This window comes from Pan troglodytes, chromosome 16 (genome assembly GCF_028858775.2).
Source record: "Pan troglodytes isolate AG18354 chromosome 16, NHGRI_mPanTro3-v2.0_pri, whole genome shotgun sequence".
In the NCBI taxonomy this organism is placed as follows: Eukaryota; Metazoa; Chordata; class Mammalia; order Primates; family Hominidae; genus Pan; species Pan troglodytes.
This window is the reverse complement of record NC_072414.2, coordinates 75,687,917-75,715,667: the sequence shown is the minus strand read 5'-3', so window position 1 is coordinate 75,715,667 and position 27,751 is coordinate 75,687,917. Positions and strand designations below refer to the sequence as shown.

Below are 27,751 nucleotides of genomic sequence, written 5' to 3'. Positions count from 1 at the left end.
GTGATCCGCCCACCTCAGCCTCCCAAAGTGCTGGGATTACAGGCATGAGCCACTGTGCCCAGCCAATATCCAAGTGATTTCTAAAAAACCAGGTGGTATGCTGCCCAAGTCACAGGATTAATGATTTCTGAGACAGTTGAATTCAAGAGAGCACAAAATCTTCCCAAAGGAACAGTTTGTGTTCTTCCTTTTGCTATAACACATCTGTGTGCAAAGATTTTCATATTACACTGTAATGAAACAAATTATGGAAGACGTCATGCCATATCTGGTATGAGGGTATGACTTGGAAACATTATTCTTAATATTGACTAGATACGGTTTTTTTTTAAAGGACTGGAAAAATAATGTTCTCAATTTTAAATACTGAGGGCTTTTATATTCATCTACAATAAAAATGAAGTTAGATATCTACATACTTTGTTCTTAAGCTGAAAATAGTTTTGTTTTATTCTGTTACAAAGCATTCACACACAAATGTGAATAATCTCCCAGCAATTAATTCATCTGTGAGACCATATCTTGCTGTCCACCTAAGAGTCTGTTATATTTTATGATCGGTTGATCTTCCACTAGTGTTTCAAAATGTAAATTGTTCCATAGTGAAATAAATTTAGAAAATGCTGAGCAAAGGAGTGGCACAATCAGAACTACAATTTAGAGGGATCACTGTGGCACTTCTATTGAAGATGGGCTGAAGGGGGAAGAGACCGGAAGCTATTACTGAGGCATTTCGCAATCATCCAGGCACCTGGAGATGAGGGCCTGGCCTAGAGCGGTAGGGACCGAAGGAAGGGAGTGGGTTCCTGAGATTTCACAATGGCGTCGGGACCATTTCCAGTTTCCAGTTCAGCACGTGAAGGGCTTGGAAGTCGCCACTCCATTTTAACAAGTAAAAGGCTGGGTGCGGTGGCTCTCGCCTGTAATCTCAACACCTTGGGAGGCCAAGGTGGGCGGATCACCTGAGGTCGGGAGTTTGAGACCAGTCTGACAAACATGGAGAAACCCTGTCTCTACTAAAAATACAAAAAAATTAGCCAGGCGTGGTGGCACATGCTTGTAATCCCAGCTACTCGGGAGGCTGAGGCAGGAGAATCGCTTGAACTCGGGAGACAGAGAGGTTGCCGTTGGCCGAGATTGCGCCATTGCACTCCAGCCTGGGCAACAAGAGCGAAACTCCTCTAAACACACACACACACACACGGCAACAAGAGCGAAACTCCATCTAAACACACACACACACACACGCCACACACGCCACACCCGCCACACACGCCACACCCGCCACACCCCACATCAAGTAAAAAGCTGAACAAGACTGGGCGCAGTGGCTCACGCCTTGTAATCCCAGCACTTTGCGAGGCCAGGGCGGGCAGATGGCTTGAAGCCAGGAATTCGAGACCAGCTCGCACAACATGGTGAAACCCCATCTCTACTAGAAATAGAAAAATTAGCTGGGGGCTGGGCATGGTGGCTCATGCCTGTAATCCCAACACTTTGGGAGGCCAAGGCAGGCAGATCAGTTGACGCCAGGAGTTCGAGACCAGGCTGGCCAACACAGCAAAACCCCGTTTCTACTAAAAATACAAAAATTAGCCTGGCGTGGTGGCCCACACCTGTAATCTCAGCTACTCGAGAGGCTGAGGTGGGAGGATCGCTTGGGCCCGGGAGGTGGAGGCTGCAGTGAGCCAAGATCACACCACTGCACTCCAGCCTGGGCGACAGAGTGAGACTGGCTCAAAACAAAAAAACAAAAAACACGGAAAAATCAACACCTCTTCTCCGCTCTGTCACAGAAGTGAGGTCACAGGGCAAACCACTGCCCCCAAAATTAGAGAGACAAGCAGGTACTGAGAATAACAACTTACCAGAGCAGAAAGCCATAAGCAGAGACCTCTGTGGAAATGAGTGCCAGGGCAGGAAAACCTAAACCACAATTGGGGAATTGCTGAAGACTCAGTGTGGGGTAGGTCTCAAGAGTTAAAAACTCCAGAGGGATCCAATCATAGGGGGGCCTGCCCACTGTCTTCAGTTTTACTTCCAGGAGTTTTACCAGGTTTTCACAGTGAGCATCAGAGAAAAATCCCCTCGTGCTTGAGGCAGGGGGAGGGGAATGCAGCCATTTTAAAATACACCAGAGCACCTGTTCCTTCCTAACAAGGCCTGCCCTCAGGAGAAACTAATTTACCAGGGCCCAATCAGCTGGGGTACTATCAGCACCCAACTAAGCTAGAGGAAGGGAAATACCCAACTCCAGCCCCCTTCAACCATCCTGTCCTACCTAAGCGGAGAGAAAATAATTGAGAAGCATTGGTAAAGTTCACAGTCCAGGTGCACAAACTCACCTAAAGACTGAGACATAGTCACAGGGCTATGGAATGCTTCCCCTCCCCCGGACCTTATCGCCACATTACTAAAGGCCTATTTATGCAGTTCCCTTCACCCAGGACAGCATGTCTACCTTTCACCAAAAAATTACAAAGCACACCAAAAGTAAAAAAATAAAATAAAAAATAGTTTGAAGAGACTGAACAAGTATGAGAACCTGGAGTCGTAATATGGCAGGCATGTTGGAATTATCAGACCAGGAATTTTTTTAATGATTAATATGCTAAGGGCTTTGATGGAAAAAGTAGACAGCATGCAAGAACAGATGGATAATGTAAGGAGATGGAAATTCTAAGAAAGAATCAAACAGAAATGCTACAGATTAAAAACACTGTAACAGAACGAAGAGTGCCTTTGATGCGTTCATTAGTAGACAGGACAGGGCTGAGGAAAGAACCTTTCTCAGTCTTCAAGGCAGCCTTAAACTGCTTTCGGAAGGCTCAGGGATTGGAAGTTCTGAAACTTTCAAAACTAAAAAGCAAAGAGAAAAGACTGAAAAAAAAAACCCACCAAAAAACAGAATAGCCAAGAACTGTGGGAAAACTGGAAAAGGTATAAGATAGGCATAATAAAAATACTAGAAGGAGAAGAGGGAAAGAAAAATCAGAAGCAACATTTGAAGCAATGACTAAGAATTTCCCCCAAATTAATGTCAGACACCAAACCACAGCTCCAGGAAGCTCAGAGAACACCCTGCAGGATAAATGCCCAGAAAAACTATACCCTAGGCATATCACATTCAAACTTCAGAAAATCAAAAATAAATTTAAAATCTTGAAAAAAGCCAGAGGAAAGAAACACCTTACCTACAAAGGAACAAAGACAAGAATGACATCTAACTTCTCAGAAGCCCTGCAAGTGAGAAGAATGGAGTAAAATACATACTGTTAAGAGAAAAAAGCACGCACCAACCTATAATTTTGTACTCTGAGAAATTATTGTTTAAAAGTGAAGGAGAAATAAGGACTCTGAGATATACAAAAATGGATGCAGTTTGTTGCCAATAGACCTGCCTTACAAGAAATGTTAAGTGTTTCAGAAAGAAGGAAAATGAGATAGGACAGAAACTTGAATCTACATAAAAAAAGAGCATCAGAGAATGAATAAGTGAAGGTAGCATAAAAACTTTTTTGTTATTCTTAATTGATCTAACAGATAACAGTATGATCAAAATAATATATTCGAATATGTATGTATATATATGCTTATATGTAAATGAAATGAATGACAGGATGATATAAGCTATGGGATGGAGGAGTTAGGATTATTTTGTTATTATAAATTACTTGTACTACACATGAAGCAATATAGTGTTATCTGAAAGTGAGCTTGGATTCATTGTAAATGTATACTGCAAACTCTATGGCAGCCAGTAAAAAAGCGTAAAAAAAGAAGTATAATTGATATGCTAAGAAAGGAGAAGAAATAGAATCATATGAAATGCTCAATTACAACTACAAAAGGCAGAAAAAGTGTAGAAGAAAAAATTGGAACAAAGAACATGGGCAACAAATAGAAAACAGTAACAAATATGACAGATATTAATCCAATGATATCAAATCACCTTAAATGTCAATGTTCTAAACACACAAAAGACAGAGATTGTTAGAATGGGTTAAAAAATAAGGCCTGACTACAAGAAATCCACTTTTTTTTTTTTTTTTTTTTGAGATGGAGTTTTGCTCTTGTTGCGCAGGCTGGAGTGCAATGGCTCAATCTCGGCTCACTGCAACCTCCGCCTCCCGGGTTCAAGTGATTCTCCTGCCTCAGCCTCCTGAGTAGCTGGGATTACAGGCATGGGCCACCATGCCCAGCTAATTTTTTGTATTTTTAGTAGGAACGAAGTTTCTCCATGTTGGTCAGGCTGGTCTTGAACTCCCGACCTCAAATGATGTGCCCACCTTGGCTTCCCAAAGTGCTAGGATTACAGGCGTGAGCCACCGCGCGCAGCCACAAGAAACCCACTTTAAATATACAGACACATACAGATTAAAAGCAAAGGGATGGAAAAACATACACTATATAACACTAGTCAAAAGACAGCAGGAGTAGCTCTATCACTTTCAGACAGAGCAGACTTAAGAGCAAGGAAAGTTATAAGAGAGAAAGAGTCATTACCTAATAATAAAGGGGCCAATACTAAAGGAAGACATAACCTTAATGTGTATGTGCCTAACAGCAAAGTGTCAAAATACATGCCAAAACTGACAGAACTACAAGAAAAAAATTAATGAATCCACTACTATAGTTGGAAATACCAACAGCCTTCAGTTAGAGATGGACAGATCCGAGGCTGGGTGCGGTGGCTCACGCCTATAATCCCAGCACTTTGGGAGGCCAAGGCAGATGGATAACTGGAGAGTCGGGAGTTTGAGACTAGGCTGGCCAACATGGTGAAAGTCTGTCTCTACTAAAAATACAAAAAACTAGCTGGGCATGGTGGCGGGTGCGTGCAGTCCCAACTAATCAGGAGGCTGAGGCATGAGAATCGCTTGAACCCAGGAGGCAGAGGTTGTAGCAAGCCAAGACTGTGCCACTGCACTCCAGCCTGGGCGACAGAGCCAGACCCTATCAGAAAGAAAAGAAAAGAGAAGAGGAAAGGAAAGAGAAAGAAAGAGAAGGAAAGAAAGAAAGAGAAAGAAAGAAAGAAAGAAGGAAGGAAGGAGAAAGGAAGGAAAGAAAAAGGAAAGAAAAAGAAAGCAAGAAGGAAGGAAGGAAGGTAAGAGAGAGACAGAAAGGGAGAGAAAGGGAGAAAGGGAGAAAGGGACAGATTCAAAGAAGCAGAAAATCAGTACATAGTTGAACTCAACATCACGACATCAACCAATGGGGTATAACTGGCACCTACAGACTATTGATCCAAGAAGAGTAGATTGCATGTTCTTTTTCAAAGTGACATGGAACATTCAAGATAGACCATATTCTGGGCCATAAAACACACCTCAACAAATTTAGAAGAATAGAAATTATATAATCTCTGTTTTCATACCACAATGGAATTAAACTAGAAATCAATTAATAGGAGTGGCCAAAAAGTAGAAACAACTCAAATGTTCATCAACAGATGAATGGATAACAAAATGTGGTGTATCCGTATAATAGAGTATTATTTGGCAATAAAAAAGAAATAAAATACTGATACAGGCTATAACAAGGATGAACCTTGAAAACATTGTGCTCAGTGAAAGAAGGCAGTCACAAAAGGCCAGACATTCTATGATTCCATTTATATGAAATGTCCAGAATAGGCAAAAAACCTATGAAGACAAAGTAGATGAGTGGCTGTCCAAGCACAGGAAGCCAGGGTAGAGGAAATTGGGAGTGACTGCTAATGGATTCTGACTTTCTTTCAGGGGGAATGAAAATGTTCTATAAAATTAGATTGTGGTGATGGTTCCAAAGTCTCTGATTACAGTAGAAAAAAAATCAATGAATGTATATTTATACATTCATTGTATAATGAATGTATATTATGTGAATTGTATATTATGTGAATTATATCTCAATAAAGCTTTATTAAACTTATAGGAGGCCATTGATTCAGACTGAGCTTCTGCACTCAGTCCCAACAGACCAAACCAAAATGGAGTCACTTATACTAAAGTTCCAGGTGACCATGTCAAAACTAAGTGGTTTATCTGGTCTTTCAAGAAATCAGGACAGAGAATAGCCAAATCCACACACAGGCCAGTTTTATCTGACATGATAAGGAAGCTCCCTCCACTTTAACCTTTACAGGGACAGTAACTTTGAAACAACCCATCTGCTTTTTGTTCTTTCTTGTTTCTGCTTTCTTCAGCCCTTTTCTGTCCATACATACTCAATGTCCACATTGTAGGGTGGAATTCTCTGAATCTCTTCTGATTCTGAGGGCTGCCCAATTCAGTAATTGTTCTGTTAAATTTATTTTGTCTTAAGTTTTTCTTTTAGTCAGCTGTTTTGCTTTTAAAAAAAAAAAAAAAGATCAAACATGGAGGATGAAGGAGAAAAAAGACTCAGTGACTCTAAATTGTCTGGCTTGGGCAACTGAGAGGAGATTTTAGTCATGCTGGGTGTGCCTTGCCTGTGAACCAACTGGAAGAGATGTTGGGAAGTGAGTGGTATTTCTTTTTGGGGTGACTGCAGTGTTAGAAGACAACACCGGGGAGCCCACAGCAGCAGATGAGAAGAAATCACAGTGGATGAAACCACTCAGGGAGGGTCTGCAGAGAGAAAAGAGGAGAGGAAACCAAACCAGGGAGGCACTCATGTCAGGGGCAAGAAAAGGTACTATCTTTGGATGAACACAGGGCCAGGAACACAGTGGGAAAGCCAGGAAAGAGAACTGGAACTCAAAGAAGTTCAAGATCATTCAGGTTGATCGATCATTCCAAAAAACCATTTGGCTATGTTGGAAGTAAATGCTTGGTGCTGCGAAGTGAAAACAGCACTCAGGCAAAAGTTTTCTCAGCAAGGCAATTTACTTCTATAGAAGGGTGCATCTCACAGATGGAGCAATGGCGAGAGCACACTCGACAAGGGAGGGGAAAGGGGTCTTCTTCCTAACGCAGTTAGTCCCTACTGCTGTGTCTTTCCCCTGTTGGCTAGGGTTGGACTGCACAGTCTAAGCTAATTCTGATTGGCTATTTTAAAGAGGACAGCGGTACAAATTGGAGTGGTAGGGTGAGTAGTTTTGGTGGGAGGGATGGTTACAGAACAGGTGACCAAGGATGACTAAGGACAGAGCAGGTGACCAAGGATGACTAAGGACAGAGCAGGTGACCAAGGATGACTAAGGTCAGAGCAGGTAATAGAGGCTAGGAGGGGGTCATTTACTGAAGCTAGGGGCAAGGAGGTGTAAAGAACAAGGAAGTTAAACTTTAAAATGGAGAACAAAGAACCAGAGAGCTGAACATACTGACATATTGGTTCTTTGAAGAGGAACTCAGAACTCATTGTACTTAACAACTTTTCCACTCTTGGATTTTAAAGGAAGTTAACAGGCTAAAACCTTTGAAGAGGAATTTTACTGTATCCTACAGTTACATATCATATTAAAAGCTAACTTGTTTCAGCTGGGTGCAGTGGCTCATGCCTGTAATCCCAACACTTTGGGAGGCCGGGACAGATAGATCACCCGAGGTCAGGAGTTTGAGACCAGCCTGGCCAACATGGTGAAACCCCGTCTCTACTAAAAATACAAATTAGCCAGGCATGGTGGTGTGTGCCTGTAATCTCAGCTACTCAGGAGGCTGAGGCAGGAGAATCGCTTGAACCTGGGAGGTAGAAGTTGCAGTAAGCTGAGATCATGCTACTGCACTCCAGCCTGGGTAACAGAGCAAGACTCTGTCTCAAAAAAAAAAAAAAAGGCTAACTTGTTTCCCTACCTTTACTGAGAAAGGTAAAGAAAGTGATGGACATCTCAAATACACATTAAAAAGATGATACTGCCAGGTGAGGTGTCAAAGCCCCCACATTGTAAAGTGGTTGACTCATGGGTTGGTAAGAATTTACTGACAACCATATAGGCTTGAAGAAGTTTTATTAGAAAGAAGGAACGCTGCCGAGGAGTCCAGTGGGGTGAGTCGGTGAGAGGACTGAGCACCTCATGGTGGATTTTTCCCTAGGGGTATTTATGGACCTTAAGGCAGGAGCTTGAGGGTAATTTGGACCATACTAGCCATGTAGGTCATGATAAATGATTACATCTGTAGTAATTCTGGTGCCTTAATGTCAGCAAGGGTTGCACAGTACGTTTTGGCATGGCATTCTGGAGATGTATAGAAATCCTAGTGACTTATAAATTTTGGGGGAAAGAAATCTGGAACCAGATGCCTGCTTTAGATAATAGGGAAGTGCAATTACTTCTGATTTCCCAGATAAGGAGTTTGCCTCGGAAGGCGTGTTTGATGGTCACCAGGTGGTCTTTGCTCCCTTCTAAATTCCTCAGATGGGAGTTTTTGTCTCCGGGGCCTGTTCAATGGTCACCAGGTGATTTTTGTTCTCCTCAGAAACATTCTTCATTTTGTCTCAGCAACGTAACAGTGCCTAGTTTCAAGTCTGGTTTCTGTCAGGACTCTTTCTGTCAGGGTCAAAGTTAAACAAGAGGAAGGCTGCTCCACAAAACTTTTCTGTTTCTCTTCTTAAGGAGTAAGGGAGGAAGTGGTTCAGGGCTAAGTCCCTTCAGTCTGTGTGAGGTAGGGACATTAATATAACCACCTCAAGGGTTTGTTAAGATTAAATGTGATAACATGTGCAAAGTGCCTTTTTGCTATTAATAGCAGACTGTTAAAGGAATGTTATGTTGATTATAGGTGTAAGACGCCACTGCAGGGAAGAGAATCCCTTTGCCACCTTAGACAGCTCAACCCGCCCATAGAGAATCTAGCTCTCTCTCCTTATTACCATCAGCAAATTAAACAAAGAAATCTTCAAAAAGAATAACTGTGCTTTTATAACTTAAGAAAATTGTTCAAAGTTTAAAAACTTAGAAGTCTAGGACTTGTTTTTTTCCTTTACTTGCAAATTAGTTCTAGTTTTGGCAAACTGGTTTTATGGTTCCCAGGTACCTACCCTTTCAGGTTTCCAGGTAGCAGCAAGAAGTACCCTAGTACCACTTCTAGAAGCCAGTCGTTGTAAATGTACGGCTACCACTCTGAATTTAAGTTTAGGAAAAAAAAGATGTTTTTATTTTCCTAGGAATCACTTTAGTTTAAAATTAGATTGCATGGTGTAAAGAGCTGGTAACTTGCCAAGTCAATTACAAAAAGTGTAAAGCATAAAACCAAAGGTGCAGACATACCTCAAAAGAGTGTTTATGTTTTCATTTACACTATCAGTTGGTCTCTCAGGCTAATGGCTATATGTGTGTGTTCCAATAAAACTTTATTTACAAAAACAGTTGGCAAGTATAGAGTTGCCAGATTTGGCAGATAAAAAGACAGGACTTTCAGCTAAATTTAAATTTCATGGCCGGGTGAGGTGGTTCACACCTGTAATTCCAGCACTTTGGGAGGCCGAGACAGGACCTCACCTGAGGTCAGGAGTTCGAGACCAGACTGGTCAACATGGTTAAACCCCCATCTCTACAAAAGTACAAAAATTAGCTAGGTGTGGTGGCAAGTACCTGTAATCCCAGCCACTTGGGAGGCTGAGGCAGGAGAATCGCTTGAACCCAGGAGGCGGAGGTTGCAGTGAGCCAAGATCGCACCACTGCACTCCAGCCTGGGCAACAGAGTGAAATGAAACTCTGTCCCAAAAAAATAAATAAATGAATTTAAATTTCACATAAAAAATGAATAATTTTTAAAGTTATTTGTATTGAGATATAATGTGGACACCATAAAATCTACCTTTTTAAAGTCCCCAATTCAGTGGCTTTTTATTCACAGAATTGTGTAACCATCACCACTACTTAATTTCAGGGCATTTTCAGAGCACCCCTCAAACCCCGTACTCATTAGCAATCATTCTCCTCTTCCCCCAGCCCCTAGCAACCACTAACTTACTTTCTGTCTCTCGGAATTTGCCTGTTTCAGGCATTTCATATAAATTGAATCAAACAATATGTGGCTTTTTATATCTAGCTTTTCTTTTCAGTGCGCGTAATATTTCTGAGGTTGATCCATGTCAATATATATCAGTGTTTCATTCTTTTTATGGCTGTATTATAGCCCACTGTATGGATATATCACTTTTTTTTTAATCCATTCTTCATCTGATGGACATTAGGGTTGTTTCCATCTTTTGGCTATTTGACAAATAATGCTGCTATGAATATCCATATACTATAATTATGTGGACATATGTTTTCTTGGCTCTTGGGTATATATACCTAGGAGTGGCATTGTTAAGTCATAGGATAACTCTATGTTTAGCTTTTGAGGAACCGTCAGGCTGGCTTCCAAAGCAGCTGCGCCATTTATGTTCCCACCAGCAATGTATAAGCGTTCCAATTTGTGCACATTCTCACCAACACTTGTTATTGTCTGTCTTTTTGATATAGCCATCCTACTGGGTGTGAAGTGAAGGATGACAGATACTGGGCACATCTCTAAAGGAACAACCGTGTACCTATCTGAAGGCAGCCTATACCCTAAGTAGGCGGACTGTGCGTGTGACTGTTCTGGGCCCCAAATGACTTCCTTGGGTTGCAGCTGCCCAAGGAGGGAACCTCACACACTAGGTTACCTATTTCAGGGTCTCTTATTAACAGGAAAATTTTAAATAATGCTCTTAGAAATACTGAAAACACAGAAAACTGGGGTGTAGAGAGACAAAAGGGAGTCAGGTAACAGTAAAGCAAATGGTTTTTATGCAGTGCAGCCTTGGAAGTTACAAGCAAACCTGCAGATAGTGGGCAGGCCATATTTCAAAGACGATGAACATGTCATACTGGACTCTGCTATTCACTCCTTGTATGAAGTGCCACGATGGAGTTAAAGCTCAGCATCCCTGTGCCCTGGAGAGGGTGGTTATAGCAGCCACCAGTGCCCAAGGAGAACATCTACTTTTCTTACTTTGCCTCCAGGTTAGTCTGATTTTTTTTTTTTTAACAGCAAACATTGCCTGATATAGTCTGATCATCTTGAAGAAGCCTGAGCTACATGGAGAGGGGAGCTCCAGATCCTTCTAGAACTTCTCTTCTGCATCTGGAAACCCCATGCAGTTCCTAACCAATGGTGCCTGCCAGCAGGGCCTGAGAGTCTGACCACCTACGGCCTACGGCCCAGGGCACACAGCCTGCCTCCCCCTATTTCTGCTATTGTTCTTGCTTCTGTAATTTCATCCCAACAGCAGCACTCTATCAGGCCATCTTCCTGAAAGCAACACAAACCCCTGCTTAGAAGAGTAAACTATTGACGGTAGACAGCAGATCACACAGTCAAGCTTTGCATGCCTTAGGAAATGTTCTTGCTGCAGTCCCTCCATCCTGGACCCTTCCTCCAGAATCCCCCACTGCCAGTCCCTCATCCTGGCTCCCTGGGAATTCTCAGGTGCCATCTCTTTTCTGGTCATTTATTTAAAACGTGTACAGGGCTGTGGAAAACTGGTGCTTCCTCAAAAAGTTAAATACAGCATTTCCACGTGGCCCTGCAATTCTTCTAGGTATATACCCAAAAGCATTGAAAGCAGACCCAAACAGCTACTTGTATGCCCAGGTTCAAAGCAGCATTATTCACAACAGCCACAAAGTAGAAACGACCCAAAGTCTATCAACAGATAAATGGATAAACAAAATGTGGCATACACATAGAATCGAATAGCCTTAAAAAGGAATGAAAGTCGGCCAGGCGCGGTGGCTTATGCCTGTAATCCCAGCACTTTGGGAGGCTGAGCCGGGCAGATCACGAGGTCAGGAGATCGAGACCATCCTGGCTAACACGGTGAAACCCCATCTCTACTAAAAATACACACACACACACACACACACAAAATTAGCCAGGCATGGTGGTGGGCACCTGTAGTCCCAGCTACTTGGGAGGCTGAGGCAGGACAACAGCGTGAACCAGAAAGGCAGAGCTTGCAGTGAGCCAAGATCATGCCACTGCACTCCAGCCTGGGTGGCAGAGTGAGACTCCATCTTTAAAAAAAAAAAAAAAAAAAAAAAAGTCCACTATATGCTACAACATGGATGAACTTTGGAAATATGCTAAGTGAAATAAACCAGTCACAAAATAAATATTCTATGAGTCCACTTATATGAATCAAATTGTCAAATTCATAGAGACAGAAAGTAGAACAGTGATTACCAGTGGCTGGGGGAGGAGGGAATGGGGAGTTATTGCTTAATGGGTTCAGAGTTTCTGTTTGGGATGATGAAAAGTTCTGGAAATGGAGAGTAGTGATGGCTACACGACATTGTGAATATGCTTAATGCCACTGAACTGTACACTTACAAATGATTTAGGTGGTACATTTTATGTGTGTTTTACTAAACAACAACAAACTGTGCTGGGAGCAACTCCTGGTGAGGTCGGGGATGGCTTCACAGAGATAATGACAGGGCTGAGTCCTTAGGAGGACAAAGGGAGGAAGAGCAACTGTGAAGAACAGCTCAATGGCACCAAAGAGAAACCTGCAAAGGGTGTGCATTTAAAGGACAGACGGAGGTGGGCACAGTGGCTCACACCTGTAATCTTAGCACCTTGGGAAGCCGAAGTGGGAGGAATGCTTGAGGCCAAGAGTTTGAGATCAGCCTGAGCAACATAACGTGACAAAAAATACAAAAACTAGCTGGGTGTGATGGTGTGTGCCTGTAGTCCCAGCTACTGGGGAGGCTGAGGCAGGAGGATCACTTGAGCCCAGGAATTCGAGGCTCAATTGAAAATTTTTTCAATTTTTTTAAATGAAAAAAAAAAATCAACTGCTGAAAGAATTCTGGAGATAGTGATGATGGTTGTAGAACAATGTGAATGCACTTAATGCCCTGAACTCTACACATGTAACATGGCTAAAATGGTAATGTTTATGTTATCATAATATTATGTTATATAAATTTTGCCATAATTTTTTTAAAAGACTGGAAAAAAACCCCACTGTCTGCCTCTTCCACACCACTGTTGGAGTACTATACCTTGATAGAATTCGCTGGGAGGCAATTTATCATCACACATCAAAAGCCTCAGAACTGCCAGGTGCAGTGGCTCATGCCTATAATCCAGGCACTTTGGGAGGCTGAGAGGAGTGGATCACTTGAGCCTAGGAGTTGAAGACCAGCCTGGGCAACACAGGGAGACCCCTTTGCTACAAAAAACAAACAAACAAAAAAACAAAATTTGCCGGGCATGGTGGCACGTGCCTGTAGTCCCAGCTGTTGGGAGGCTAACATGGGAGGATTGCCTAGGCCTGGGAGGTCAAGGCTGCAGTGAGCTGCCCTGTCTCAAATAAATAGATAAATAAAGCCTTAGAACTGCATACTCCTCAACCTAACAATTTCACTTCTTGGAATCTATTCAAAAGTGATAAATAAGGATATACAAAGATACTTATGCCAAAGGATAGTCACTGAAGAGCTGCTTATTAAAAACAAAAACAAACAAACAAAAATAAACCTGTAAATAAACTAAATGCCCCAAAGTTGAGGACTGGTTAAATTAAGTATGATATATCCGTGCGAAAAGTACCACTTGGCCTTTCAAAATTATAAGTAAATATTTGCTCACATGGAAAGATGGTCTTCTTTTCTTTATGTATTCTGATTTATTCTATACTTCACTGTTACAAAATAAAGAGACCACCCAGTGTTGCTGAGTCCCAGCCTAGCTACAACTTTCTGTCCCCTTCCCTACCAAATAGAATTAGCCAGACCTTGAAGGACTTGTCACTTGAAACTTCTTGCCTCAGAGGAAACAAAATAATGGGGGGAAACAAAGAATTCATGGGTTCCAGAATTCCAAAAATATTCAGCCAACACTCGGAGTGTGGAGTGAAAAGAGCGAGCTGCTAAACAGCACCATCCTCTGCTCCCATTCTTATAAATATGTGTACAAATATATATTAACTTAACAAATATTTAATCCACAACTATAAAGGAGAGCTGTGCTGGGTGCCAAGAATATCCCAGGAAACAAGACAGCCATGGCCTCAGAATCCAGGGAGGTTGGTACCTGTCTGTCTGAGCACCTGTGTGTACATGGGATGGGGTACAAAACAGTGACCCTAAAGCGAGGGTCTTCCGACAGGATTGAGAATAGGTCTATTGCATGCATGTGATGTGCGGACAGCCTTGCTGCAATGAGAAGTCTTATCCAGGCAAGAGAGAGGCCAGTGTCTCTTGCTTCCCAATCTAAAGGTCAAGTGCAGACCCCGCTGGACCAAACAGAACAGGTGTGAGGGCGCTCCAAACACCAGGGTCGGCAGAGGGGGAGAGGTTAAGTACTCTCAAGAGCTTTAGATGGCAAAGGGACAAAGATGACACAAGCTGGATGGGGACTTGGCACTAAGAGAGCTGAGCCCTGAGTTGCCAGCTGCTTGGCCCAAAGTATGGGCTGCTCTGGAAAGAGCCAGAGCCCTCATTTTTTTTTTTTTTTTTTTTTTTTTTTGAGACGGAGTCTCACTCTGTTGCCAGACTGGAGTGCAATGGCGCGATCTCGGGTTACTGCAACCTCCACCCCCTGGGTTCAAGTGATTATCCTGCCTCAACCTCCCGAGTAGCTGGGATTACAGGCGCGCGCCACCACGTCCAGCTAATTTTTGTATTTTTAGTAGAGACGGGGTTTCACCATGTTGATCGAGGATGGCCTCGATCTCTTGACCTTGTGATTCGCCTGCCTCGGCCTCCCAAAGTGCTGGGATTACAGGTGTGAGCCACCACACCCAGCCCAGAGCCCTCATTTTACAATTTTTGTTTTTTTCTAACTCACAGTTAACCCACTGAACAAGAAGTACCCATTTCTGATTTGCGTTTTCCCTATAAATCCCATTATTGAAAGAGTTTGCCCTTCTAGGCAGAATTTATGAAAAAGTAATTTATTTCCTCATTTCATTGCTCTAAGAAGTCACATATAACCGCCAAACGGTTTTCTAATCTGCAGGATATCACCAAGGTGGCCTCAAGAATTGATAGGATTCCAGCCACAAGTGAAGGTATGTTACCAGCTCGAGCAGGCTGAGAGCAGAACAGCTGCCCTTTATCTTGGGGAAATAGCACAGGCACCTGTCCCTCCTCTCCCAGGGCCCCAGGGGGAATTGCTGGAACAGCCCTTTCCTTCGCACCCAAGGACATGGCACATGATACCAAAGACACATGCAGGAAGGTGCAAGTGGGGAAGATCCGCCCCCGTGGGGACAGCAGCAAACCCCAGTGTATGTGAGAGGGAGAAGTTACGTGTTTAGAATATTATGAGATTGAGGCATTTAAGGGAAGTCTTCAAGGAAGGAAAACTAGTTAAGAAGAATAAACCTATTGTTCTACAGCCATGGTGAGCTTGCTGTAAACACTTGGAAACAGTGTGCCTCCCACCAGCCTTTCATATGCTGCAGGCCTATGCACACAGTAGGCCCAAAATACTTGCTAAACTAGATTATTTGGCTTTAAAATTATATCACATGTGCCCAGCAAGGCAAAACTCATCTCTATTATTTCCCACAATGTCAAGGGCAAAAGTGAAATCAACCTCATTTGGTCTAAGACAGGTGTGGGGGCCCCAAATCCTTATAGTTTAGGGGCGACACTGCTGCTGAGACCAGAGCCCTGCAGGACTGGGTCAGCCTGCTCCTCAGCTGGACCATCTACTCCGAGGAGCAGCTCGGAGCAGGATCTGGAGCAAATGGCCCAGAGGTAACTAGGGACTAAGAGCAGGCAGCATTGCCCGAGCCGCATTACACACTCATCAAAGTCCCAGTGTCTACTCTCATAAGAATCCTTCAAAAATCTAACACTTGACCCTAGGGACACAGAGATACATAGACGCCATCCCTCCCGGACAGCACTCACTGGCAGTGACTCAGGATGAGTACTGGGTGCAGAAACTCCAGCACCTGAGGGTACAGATACTCAGGCCATGGTGCTCTGGGGTTCAGGTGTCACAGCCAGAGGTCTTTGCCAGGGATCCTCTAGAGCAGGCAGATGCTATTCTCAGGACAGTGTGATCATGTTGGGACAGTGCCCACGGGACAGGATACCACAGTGCTCAGATTTCTCTCCTACCAGGGCCTCATTTCCGTGTCCTACTTGAGTATCAGGCCCCACCTCAGCAGGTGAGGCTGGGTGGTCTGGTGGGGGCTCATTCCCTTAGTTCTTCTCCATGGGGTTTCCCCTCCACACTCACCTCCACAGCTTTGAGGACATGTCTATGTGATGACACCTGAATGTGTACCTCCAGCCCAGGTGTCTCTCCTGAACCCCATGCTTGCACCTTACCTCCCTGCACCCCTATTTCAGTGACTCACACCACTGGATCTGTCACTATGGCAGAAACCTGGGAATCTCACACCCAGCACACAGCAGGAACATCTCCCTCGCTGTCCTCTCCTCAGCAGCCCAGGCTGTCAGCCTCCTACCTAGTAGTGTCCTCCAATGGGCCACAGGTGTGTTGAACTCGGCCCCGTAAATGGCTGTGCAGGGTACAACTCTGAGTGTCAATCATGAAAGACGTGCAGACTCATTACATCAACTGCCTGGCAGATCACAGATTTCCAGAAGGTGTCTTAAAGAAGCGTTTTGTTCTAATTTGTACAAAGATGTCACTTGTCCTGGGAAGAAGTAGCCTGCTGAGAAGGGGATCTCAACCCTCAGGGTGCAGAGCAGGGCCTGGACCACAGGAGTCCCAGGGCTGGGCACTGTTTTGTCCATTTGCCTAGGTGCCGTAAACATATTTTCCATGTGTCCGTGACACTAAAAAGATTGGGAAACACTGACCTAGATTACACCAATAGCCCCTCTGTGCTTCTGGATCTCTTCTGTTGGCAAAAACAAGCTCAGGTCTCTCTCATTTATACCAGACATGTAAGTTAGCATGCCTGCTCTACCCAACACCCCTCTCTGCCTTCAGGCCTTACTCAGGGAAGTCACAACGGGTTGCTCGTCCATACAGGATCAAGGACAGGTTGGCCTGTTGGCCAGACGCCCAGCGCAAACAGCTCAGCCCAGTGAGGGAGAGTCATTAGGTAAGCCATCAACCACCTCCCTGCAGAATTCAGTCATCATTCTTGCATGTGGAGTCCCTTCTCATACATAATCATACATTACTAGTATAATAATTCAATTATCCAACTCTCCCAACAAAGAGGCTTCACGGATCAAACTGACCTCAGGTTCGAGCATTATTTACAAAAAGGTCAACCAGAAATTAATTGGAACATCCAGTACCAGGAAGAATCAAGTCAATCAATTAACACAATAGAGTACTATGTAACCCTTTTAAAAAAGAACATTCTTATGACTATATAAATATTGTTCCCTGCAGAGGCAAAAAATGTGCCAGGATTATAGTTCTTTCTGTACAGTTCCAATGTCAACAGCAGAGTGCTACTCACAGGAAAACATTCCTAGTATCAAGGTCAGAGAGAAGCCTCTCCTTTCTAGCACTCTCCCAGTTGTTCAAAAGCAGGCAGTATCTTTGGTGCACTTCATATTTGAAACATGACATGCTTGTGATAATTTTTAATTTTTGTGATGTTTTCCTATTGCCTTCTCTATCGAGGAAAGAAACACAGCCCGTCTTCCCATAACCCTAGTATCTTCCAGCTTGTTCACTCTGTCCATTGTCTGGAATCTGCTCCAGTCTCTGTCCTCAAGATATTATTCTTGGAGCCAGTAACTTCCACGTGTAATTTGGAGTGAATGCTTCTGAGGCCCATTCATAGCCATCTGTCCAGAAGTTCTTCTCACCGGACTCCCAGGAGCCATCAATTCTTTTTGCCCACTTCCCCCCACCATGACCTCCTTCATAGTCTTCGCCATTGTTTTGCTGTTGTAGATCCTCAAGATGAGCGGGAGGTCAACTTTAAGTCCTTGCACATCAGGAATGGCCTTTACTTTCCCCCTTGTACTTGATTGGTTTTGGCTGGATGTATCCTAGGGCTGCTGTATCAAATTCCCACAAACTTGGGGGCTTACATGACAGGAATTTATTCTCTCACAGCTCTGGAGGGCAGAAATCCGCAGTCAGTTGACTGGGCTGAAACCAAGGTGTCGCCAGGGCCATGCTGCCTCCAGAGGCTCTAGGGTTGGAAGCTCTAAGGAAGCATCCATTGCCCCACCTTCCCCAGCTTCTAGAGCTGTGTTCCTTGGCTCATGGCCTCCTCCTCCATCTTCAAAGCCTGCAGGAAAGCATCTTCAAAGCTCTCTGCAGAGATCCTCACATCCTCTTCTCTCTTCTGTGTGTAGTAAAATCTCCCTCTGCTACTCTCTTCAGAACACTTGTGATTACACTGGGCCCTGGATAATGCAGGATAACCTCCCCATCTCAAAGTCCTTAACTTATTATATCTGCAAAGACCCTTTAACATATACAGTAACATAGGTTCGGAAATGAGCATCTGATATATCTATGGGAGACATTTTTTAGCCTACCACACTGGGCGTAAAACAATCTTTTTTTTTTTTAAGACACAAAGTCTTACTATGTTGCCCAGGCTAGATTCAAATTCTTGGGCTCAAGCAATCCTCTTACTTCAGCCTCCCTAGGAGCTGCGACTACCACAGCACTCAGCTTAAAACAATTGTTTTAAATGGCTTTTAAAAAAATGATTTTCAGACGGGCATGGTGGCTCACACTTGTAATCCCAGCACTTTGGGAGGCCAAGGTGGGCAGATCACCTGAGGTCAGAAGTTCAAGACCAGGCTGGCCAACATGGGGAAACCCCATCTCTACAAAAAATACAAAAAATTAACCAGGTGTGGTGGCGCACACCTCTAATCCCAGCTAGCTGAGGCACGAAAATCACTTGAACCCGGGAGGCGGAGGTTGCAGTGAGCCAAGATTGCACCACTGCACTCCAGCCTGGAGGACAGAGTGAGACTCCATCTCAAAAAAAACAGGTTTTCCCTCATGTGCCACTGTGCAGGCCTTGCTCCACTCTTCTCCTGTCATCTTATCTGATGAGAAGCTGCTTCTGCTGACTCCTCCTCCTCTTCCGGACTCCTTGGTGCTGGAGCACGTCACACTTTCCCCCTTTCCCCACGCTGATCTGAGCTGATACCATGCTTCCAAATACCATCCACCTACCCTGGATGCACGCCAGACCAAGGAAGACTTTATTCTAGAATGCCAACATCCACACTCCCAGTCTTGGCTCTGCCAGTGGAGTCCACTCGTCCCCCATCCCGCTGATATGCACAGTGTCCCTGTGGCAGGAGTATCACCTAGTATCACCTGAGACTTCCAATTAAAGCCCCAGCTTCAGCGCCACTTCTCACTCCTGCCCTTGCTGGACCTGCAGACTCGGTTCAGAGGGTCTCTGGGGTTGTGCAGGGCAGACTGGTCAGCTACCCCAACTCCCTGTGGCCCCTCCACTCAGACTCTGGGCTCTGGTCTCCTCTGTGCTATATTTCTGACACTGCCTTTCCTCCACTAGCTTTCTATGGTCCAGAAATTTATTGTAATCTCTCAACTACTGATAATTCCCTCCCATTCATTTTGCTGTCCTGGGATTATACTTTTCATAATCTCCTTATTATCATTTTAATGGGTTCTGGGGAGAGAAGGTATAAATAAGCACAAGTGCTGAATCCTCCATCTTGAACATTAAGTTAATCTCATTCATTTTTCAGTTATAACTTGCATATGCTTAAAAGATAACAGATATTCTATTCTAAGCTCCTTGTCCAAGGGCTCCTATTGGTGGGAGATTGGAGGTGGGCTTGGCACATTCAGATTTACATCCCAGCTTGTCACACCCACCCCACCTCCAACACTGAAAGACCTTCCTTGTATGAGCACCACTGCCCCTGACACAGATCTGCCAGGACACTTTAAGGAACTGGCAAACATATGTGGGGTTTCCTCTTTCCAGGATTTGTTTTAAAGCAAATGAGTTCCATGGCCTTCCCTATAATGCCAGACTACAGGCATTGAGGCATTAAGAGAATGCACAACTCTAAATCAAGAACGCTTTTTGCAGGTTCTATCAGCCCAAGAGAACCTTTTTACTCAAAAGTAAAGCCTGCATGATACCTCCCTGCTTTACAAAGGCTCAAGTTTAAAAATAAACATGGGCATTTGAAGGAGCACAAAAATAGTTTGTGTCCACAGCTTTACAGAGCCCAGCGGCACTAGGTATATGCTGGCTCGGAAGAAGCCGAGAGAGGCCACATTCAATAGAAAGTTAGCCCTTGTGAACCTCAAACAAGTGAGACACAAGTGAAGGGAGCCTTTTTTTATGCTTGATTCCCTTGTACTACACAGGGCCAACTGCACTCCATTCAAACCAACCACAGGTGTCCGCCTGTCCAGCTATTCATAAACAGGTTGTGAAGGCAGCCTTCTGAGCCAAAATCCAAGTCCTCACTCAGCCTTTGTCTCCACCTAACTTTGTCATCTCCTCCCTATCAATCCCTGCACCCAACCTACAGGCTTAACAGACGTCCCTGCTCACCCCATACCTGTGCTTTCCGAGGAGCTGTGCCTTCCTCCAGAATGCCCCCTGCTCATGTCACCACTGCACTGAGCCCACCATCCCCAGGTCAGAATCCTACCACCCTTCAGGGCAAAGTGCAAATTGGTCACCTCTTCCATCAGAGGCACCTGGCTCCAACACCAGACTGGGTTCTCTCCCTGGATACCAGCTCTCTCTATACCTCACTCGTGGCCCTCATATGTTATTCAGGCTCATCTTTGGGTAGCTAGAGATGTGTTCCCCCCAAATTGGGCTGCAAGTCCCCTTGGGTAGGGATCAGGTTTTCATTTCTGGGGCCCCTGTAGTGCCTTGATAAAAGAGGTGCTTGGGCCAGGTGCAGTGGCTCACACCTATAATCCCAACACTTTGGGAGGCTGAGGCAGGGGCATCACCTGAGGTCAGGAGTTCGAGACCAGCCTGGCCAACATGGTGAAACCCCATCTCTACTAAAAATACAAAAAATTAGAGGGGTCTGGTGACACGTGCCTGCAGTCCCAGCTACTCAGGAGGCTGAGGCATGAGAATTGCTTGAACCTGGGAGGTGGAGGTTGCAGTGAGCTGAGATCACGCCATTGCACTCCAGCTTGAGTGACAGAGCAAGAGTCCGTCTCAAAAAAAAAAAAAAAAAAAAAAGGTGCTTGATGTTGTGGCCAGAGGCTTTGAGTGAACCCCAGTCTCAGAGGGCTCAGAGTGACCAGCTCCTGCCTAGTGGGACCCCGTGTAATTCCAAAAAGCAAACAGCAGCTCTTTGTTGGACAGTACAGGGAGCTGAGAACATGCTCTACAGCAGAACCGCTAGATAATGTTTTCCTCCCATGCACGCATGCAAGTGTGCACATACCCACCCACACTCACGCAGGGTATGCTGAGGTACACTGACCCTCTCGGCTCCTGGCAGGGCCTGACAGCTGGAACCCTGGCTTATGGTTGATCTTACCATCAACCTCCTTCATTTTCCCCAGTCGGTTGTACAAGTGACCCTTCCCAATGCGCCCTGCCTGGTCTGAAAGAGGCTGTAAAGCACAGCTGTACCAGGGTAAATTTAAGGGTCATGACTACATCTTATGTGCCGTGTCTCAGCCAGAATTGAGACAGAGCTTGGCACCCAGGAAATGTGTCAACAAAGAGGTGAGAGAGAGGGGTGCAGACATAGAGAGATAGAGAAAGAGAGAACAAGAGGTGATGGTAGCAAGCGCTCAGTAAAGTTCCTTGTACACTTCTTTGGGTTTGGAAAGAAAATGTACGGAGTATTGGTAGGTCTTCAGCACACAGAAGTAAGCAGCTAACAGAAGACCGGCACATTCTCCCGTCACTCTGGAGTGCTTTGGCTGCTGTGTGGGTAACGGGTTAAGATCAATCAGATGTGGGGCTATGGTACTGGATCTTCTAGAGTTTATTCTCCCTTTGGAAAAGGTTCAATGCTTGACTTTTAGTAAAATGAGGCTGCCAGCAGGTGTCTAGACAGCTGGGGCCCATGTGTGCTGGCCCTTTTTTTTTTTTTTTTTTGAGTCTGGCCCCAGAACAGCCCCTGCTTGTTCCCATGCACCAGGGACATGTCACTTGTCTTCTCCAAAGGGCCACATGGCTTGTGTGTGTAGACTTCTCCCGACTTCACTTTTATCTTCTTCAAGCTTCCATCCTCAGATTGACATGTTTCCATGCACATTTACATCTTAGGGCTTCAGGGCAATTCACAGTCTGCTCCTAAGAGATCTGTTTTCTAAACAGAAAATGCCTTTCCATGGTCATACGGCAATGCTTGCTAAGATCCGCTCCCCGCAATCTCAGCAGAACCTTGGAAAAGGTACTTCCTGGAGGTTCTAGTGCTTATTGATCACCTGTTGTGGGCTGGGCATCATGCTGGGCACTGACATACATCTCACCCAATTTTCCCAACAACCTTGAGAAATCGGCATCTATACTTTGTTTCACAGAGGAAAACAGAAAGGAAAAAAAGATTAAGTAACTTGTCCAAAGCCACACATAGCTACTCAGTGACAGTCACCTAAGCCCAACGTGATGCTCCAGGGTCCCTTTACTTTGTTCCATTGTGCATATCATCAGTTATTTCCCACACCTTTGTTCTACCCACTCTTCTCCCAGACCACCTCAGCCCTTTTCCTCTCCCCCCTACCACTATGTTTAGGCTGAAGCCCTTGAGGTGCTCAGCTGATCTTGGGGTAAACAGGTTCATCCTTATCCATCCCTTACCAAAGCTGTCATCTCAGGCCTTAAGGAATGATTCAGAAATCCCAAGCCTCTCATCAATAGGATCTCCACAGCCTTTCCCAAAGTCCCACTCAGGAGAAAGCCCAAAAATACTCCTTAAGTTCCCAAAACCTTCAGGTTCCAGCCCAAGGTTTCACAGCCCCTGAAGGTGCCTCTCACGCCTGTTTAGACCATGTTCATCAACCAGCCATGGGGTCAGTAAGATGGGGCAGTAGGCAGGACCTGGTGCCTCAACAGCCAGCTCCCTGGGTGGCCACACAGAACCTCCATGTGGTCCCCTGGGTCTCTCTGTAGCCACCAGCTACCACAACAGGTCTCTTCCTCCCATGATAGCAGCCTGAACTGCCTAGGACCATGTGTGTCAGTTTCAGAGGGTGGCATGCATAAAATGAAGATTATAGATGGGCTGGAGTTAGTTTGCACCACCTTGGGAAATCCTCTTTCTCTCAAGCTCCTTGTCCACATTCAGCCCCCAGAACTGTTCAGAGAAATTTCCCTTTGGCTGTGTAACCCTTAAGAGTTCCTTCTTCCCTTTGACCTCCTCTAGCCCGACCCACCACCCTCTCAAATGTCACTTCCTCAGGGAAGCCTTCCCAGCCCCTCCATACCAGGTTAGATACCTATTATTTGCTTTCATGGCACCCCATAATTCTCCTTCAGAACATTTTCACAGCTGGACCACTAGGCTCCTCATTGCCCCTTCTAGATAATTCTCTTCCCCCTCCCTAAAATTCCCCAGCCCTGAATCTCCTATCATCAGACTCTGTCAACCACCAACCCCCACGATACTCCCCCTCATTTCTCAATGATTTTAGCTCTAGATCACAGTCCCTCTCTCCTACACTAATCTTGTCTTGATTCTTTGTGATTTCGATACACACATAGATGGTTCTTCCAGCTGGGCTCAGTTCTTGACCTTCTCTTCTCTCGCCTCTCCAACTCCCTGTCATAACCTTTCATTACCAGTAAGTCCAACCCATCTATAATCTTCATGTCATATATCCCACTCCCTGACACTGACACACACTGTCCTAGTCCACGCGGGCTGCTATCACAAAATACGAGAGGCTGCGTATAGCTTATAAACAACAGAAATTTATTTCTCACAGTTCTGATGAGAGGTCCAAAGTCAAGGTGCCAGTAGATTTGGTGTCTGGTGAGGGCACACTTTCTGACTCACAGATGGCATACTCTCACTGTATCCTCATGTGATGGAAGCAGCAAGGCAGCTCTCTCAGGCCTCTTTTATAAGGACCCGCTTTAGTTTGTCTGTCCCCTCCAAAACTCATGTTGAAATTTAATTTCGACCAGGTGGGGTGGCTTACACTTGTAATCCCAGCACTTTCGGAGGCCGAGGCAGGCAGATCACCTGAGCTTAGGAGTTTGAGACCAGCCTGGCCAACATGGTGAAACCTCGTCTCTACTAAAAATAAAAAAATTAGCTGGGCGTGTTGGCACACACCTGTAATCCCAGCTACTTGGGAGGCTGAGGCAGGAGAATCACTTGAGCCCAGAAGGTGGAGGTTGCAGTGAGCTGAGATTGTGCCACTGCACTCCAGCCTGGGCAACACAGCAAGACTGTCTTCAAAAAGAAAGAAAGAAAGAAAGAAATGTAATTGCCATTGTAACAGTATTAAAAGGTGGAGCCTTGAAGAGGTGATCAGACCATGAGGGCTTCACCCTCATGGGGAGGATTGATGCCATTATACAAGGGTGAGTTCCACCCTTTTTTCTCTCTCTTTGCCCTTTCATTATGTGATGACAAGCAAGACCCTCCCCAAATGCCTGCACCTTGATACTAAACTACCCAGCCTCCAGAATAGTAAGCCAGTAAATTTCTGTTCATTACAAATTACCCAGACTGTAGTATTCTGTTACAGCAGCACAAAATGGACTAAGACAGGAACTAATACCTTTAATGAGGGCTCTACTCCTATGACCTAATCACCCCAACAAAGGCCCCGCCTCCTAATACCATCACATTCATGATTTGATTTCAACATATGAATCCGTGGGGGACACAAACATTCAGGCTGTAGCACATATGATGCCACTCCCAGCCCAGCCCATACTCCCAGTCATCGACACCTGCCTCTATTGTGTCCCACAACACTTACCACCTTCTAACATGCCATGAAATTTACTTATTTGTTGTTTTCATTTAATGCATGTCTCATTAAAATGTAAGCTTCAAAAGGCAAGAATTCTTGTCTGTCTGGTTCATGGATATCATCACTCCCATGAACAGTGCCTAGCCTACACTAGATACTTAACAAATACTCACTGAATGAGTGAATTATAATTGAGGAATTACTTTTGTAATAATTACTCACCTCTTACCTAGGACGGAGGAGCTTGAAACTCCCAATTTCTATAGCGATAAAGTGTTGCTTGATTGGGAAACCAGTCCTGGAAACCACACTGCAATTTATATATTTTATATTCCATAATCGAGTAATTATTTTTATAATATTCAATTCCCATGTTCCTTGCTATACTGTAAGCTCTACAAGGACAGGGGCAAGTACTCAGTAAATATTAGTTAACTGCGTGAATGGAGGAGCAAAGTTAGGATGTAAGAAGTGCACTGCTGGCTGGGCGCAGTGGCTCACGCCTGTAATCCCAGCACTTTGGGAGGCCAAGGTGGGTGGATCACGTGAAGTCAGGAGTTCAAGATCAGCCTAACCAACATGGTAAAACCCCATCTCTACTAAATACAAAAAATTAGCCGGGCATAGTAGTGCATGCCTGTAATCCCAGCTACTTCGGAGGCTGAGGAAGGAGAATTGATTGAAACCGGGAGGCGGAAGTTGCAGTGACCTGAGATTGTGCCATTGTGCATTCCAGCCTGGACAACAAGAGCAAAAACTCCGTCTCAAAAAAAAAAAAAAAAAAAAAAAAAAAAAGAAGTGCACCACTAGGCTACTTCTGCCCCTCCACGGCAGCATGACTGCCCATGTGGGATGACTGCGGGCCCAGCCCAACTCTGTATCCTCTCAACCACTATAGTATTGGCAGTGGTTTCTCTGCTAGAAATGCACTGCTGGCCTAAAGACCAGCCAGAAGTACACTACTGGGCTAAATCTATTGTGTGCAAGGGTAACCTCCACCTGGACTGCTTGGATGCAGCTCTCTTCCCACTGGCGGCCACCGCAACACAGGTAACCTAAATAAAGCTGTTGATTCTGATAACCCCAAGCACAAAACACTGGAAGCCTTTAGAACATGAGAGGTCTGAGCACATAGACTGGTTTCTGTTTCCGCCATGCAAATATTTAATTGCATGGATGTAGGGGGAAATGGACTTTACCTGTTACCAAGAACAGTTCCAAAGACTTCCTAAAAATCTTCATTCTAAAAACAGATTACCTACTCCAGCTCTCTTTTGGTTAGAAAACAAAAGCAAATAAAAAATAAAAACAGATTACCTAGAAGACCGTGACCATGAATAACCAGCAATAAATACTTAACAAGATCCTATCTAGGTTCAGATCATAATTTTAGACTGTAACTTCTTCATCAAGCTGCATTCGTTATTCACTAGGTTAGTTTAGCCTTTAATGGGTAGACTTGCTCCAAGAAAAAGGGCATATAAATAAATTAAACAACCGATTTTTGTAAGATGCATAAAGAACCAAATTTCACTTCTCAAAGTCAGTCTCACCTCTCACCTAGGATAGAGGAGCTTGAAACTCCCAACTTCTATGGAGATAAAGTGCTGTTTGATTTGAGAAACCAGTCCTGAAAACCACATCACCAAAGCACCTTCCCTCTCACATTCCCAACAGATGAATCCTATTACAGCCAGGAGAGCCCCAGCTACAAAAAAACAGCTGTAACAACTGGCAAAAAAATAAAAACTAAAAAAAAAAAAAAAAGCTGTCATGCATCTTTGAGACAATCAACAATGCAGACGACCATCTAAAGTGTGAATCATTGCTGGGTATGGAAAAGATTCTGATTCAAGGCCAAAAAGAGGGTGAGCAATGTGGGCTTTGGGGAGCTTACAACCCTGCTGTGTGTCAAGATTAGTATCAATACAACCGATCATAGACCCAGCCTAACAGGCTTAACTTATTTGAGATTTAGATTCCTACCACGTAATCTGAATAATGCCTTCATAGAAGTGATCGTAATATACAATCCAACAGGATCAAAGAACTAAATCATTCTGAGAACCTCTGCTGAAACCTGAGAAAAAGGACCAGGGAGAAGCTGGGAGATAGATGGATGAGAAAGGGAAGACAAGGAAAACGGCTTAGCAGGTTCTGAGCAAAAGAAATCCATAGGAGGCCAGGCACGGTGGCTCACGCCCGTAATCCCAGCACTTTGGGAGGTCAAGGCGGGTGGAACACCTGAGGTCAGGAGTTCAAGACCAGCCTGCCCAACATGGAGAAACCCCGACTCTACTAAAAATACAAAAATTAGCCAGGTGTAGTGGTACACAACTGTAATCCCAGCTACTTGGGAGACTGAGGCAAGAGAATCACTTGAACCCAGGAGGCGGAGATTGCAGTGAGCCGAGATCGCATCACTGCACACTCCAGCCTGGGTGACAGAGTGAGACTATCAAAAAAAAAAAAAAAAATCAAAGGAAGCCTCCGCTACTAGCCTCCACCCTGTTACAGGTATGCTAACACAGTTTTTTTTTTTTTTTTTTTTTTGAGACGGAGTTTCGCTCTTGTTGCCCAGGCTGAAGTGTAGGGGCAGGATCTTGGCTCACCTCAACCTCCGCCTGCTGGGCTCAAGCGATTCTCCTACCTCAGCCTCCCGAGTAGCTGGGATTACAGGCATGTGCCACCACGCCTGGCTAATTTTGTATTTTTAGTAGAGATGGGGCTTTTCCATGTTGGTCAGGCTGGTCTAGAACTCCCGACCTCCGGTGATCCGTCCGCCTCGGCCTCCCAAAGTGCTGGGATTACAGGCGTGAGCCACCACGCCCGGCCTAACACAGCTTTTCTGAGGCACATCTCTGCTTTTGGTTTTAGACTTCAAGTTGTACTCTTGAAATAAAGGCTGTTTTTCTCATGGAACTATAAAAGTCTCACAAAATGTGACCCTCTGGGTGACTTCCCTCAGGATCGGACCACAC

The 27,751-nt window shown here is 44.7% G+C and overlaps 1 protein-coding gene and 1 long non-coding RNA gene across 12 annotated transcripts in view; one reads left to right on the top strand and one right to left on the bottom strand.

The window, feature by feature from the left end:
• HOMER2 (homer scaffold protein 2) overlaps window positions 1–27,751 on the bottom strand; it is a 133,404-nt gene that overhangs the window by 49,247 nt on the left and 56,406 nt on the right. The gene's annotated exons all lie outside the window — the stretch shown is intronic.
• LOC129137161 (uncharacterized) overlaps window positions 1–27,751 on the top strand; it is a 51,563-nt gene that overhangs the window by 9,684 nt on the left and 14,128 nt on the right. The window contains exons 3-5 of one of the 3 annotated variants that reach the window (XR_008539393.2): window positions 14,904–14,955; window positions 16,905–16,977; window positions 26,335–26,411. This is a non-coding gene — a long non-coding RNA (uncharacterized LOC129137161). Of the gene's footprint in view, window positions 1–14,903; window positions 14,956–16,904; window positions 16,978–26,334; window positions 26,422–27,751 lie in introns of those variants that run through there. The other 2 variants (XR_008539392.2, XR_010151478.1) reach the window with 2 other exon arrangements.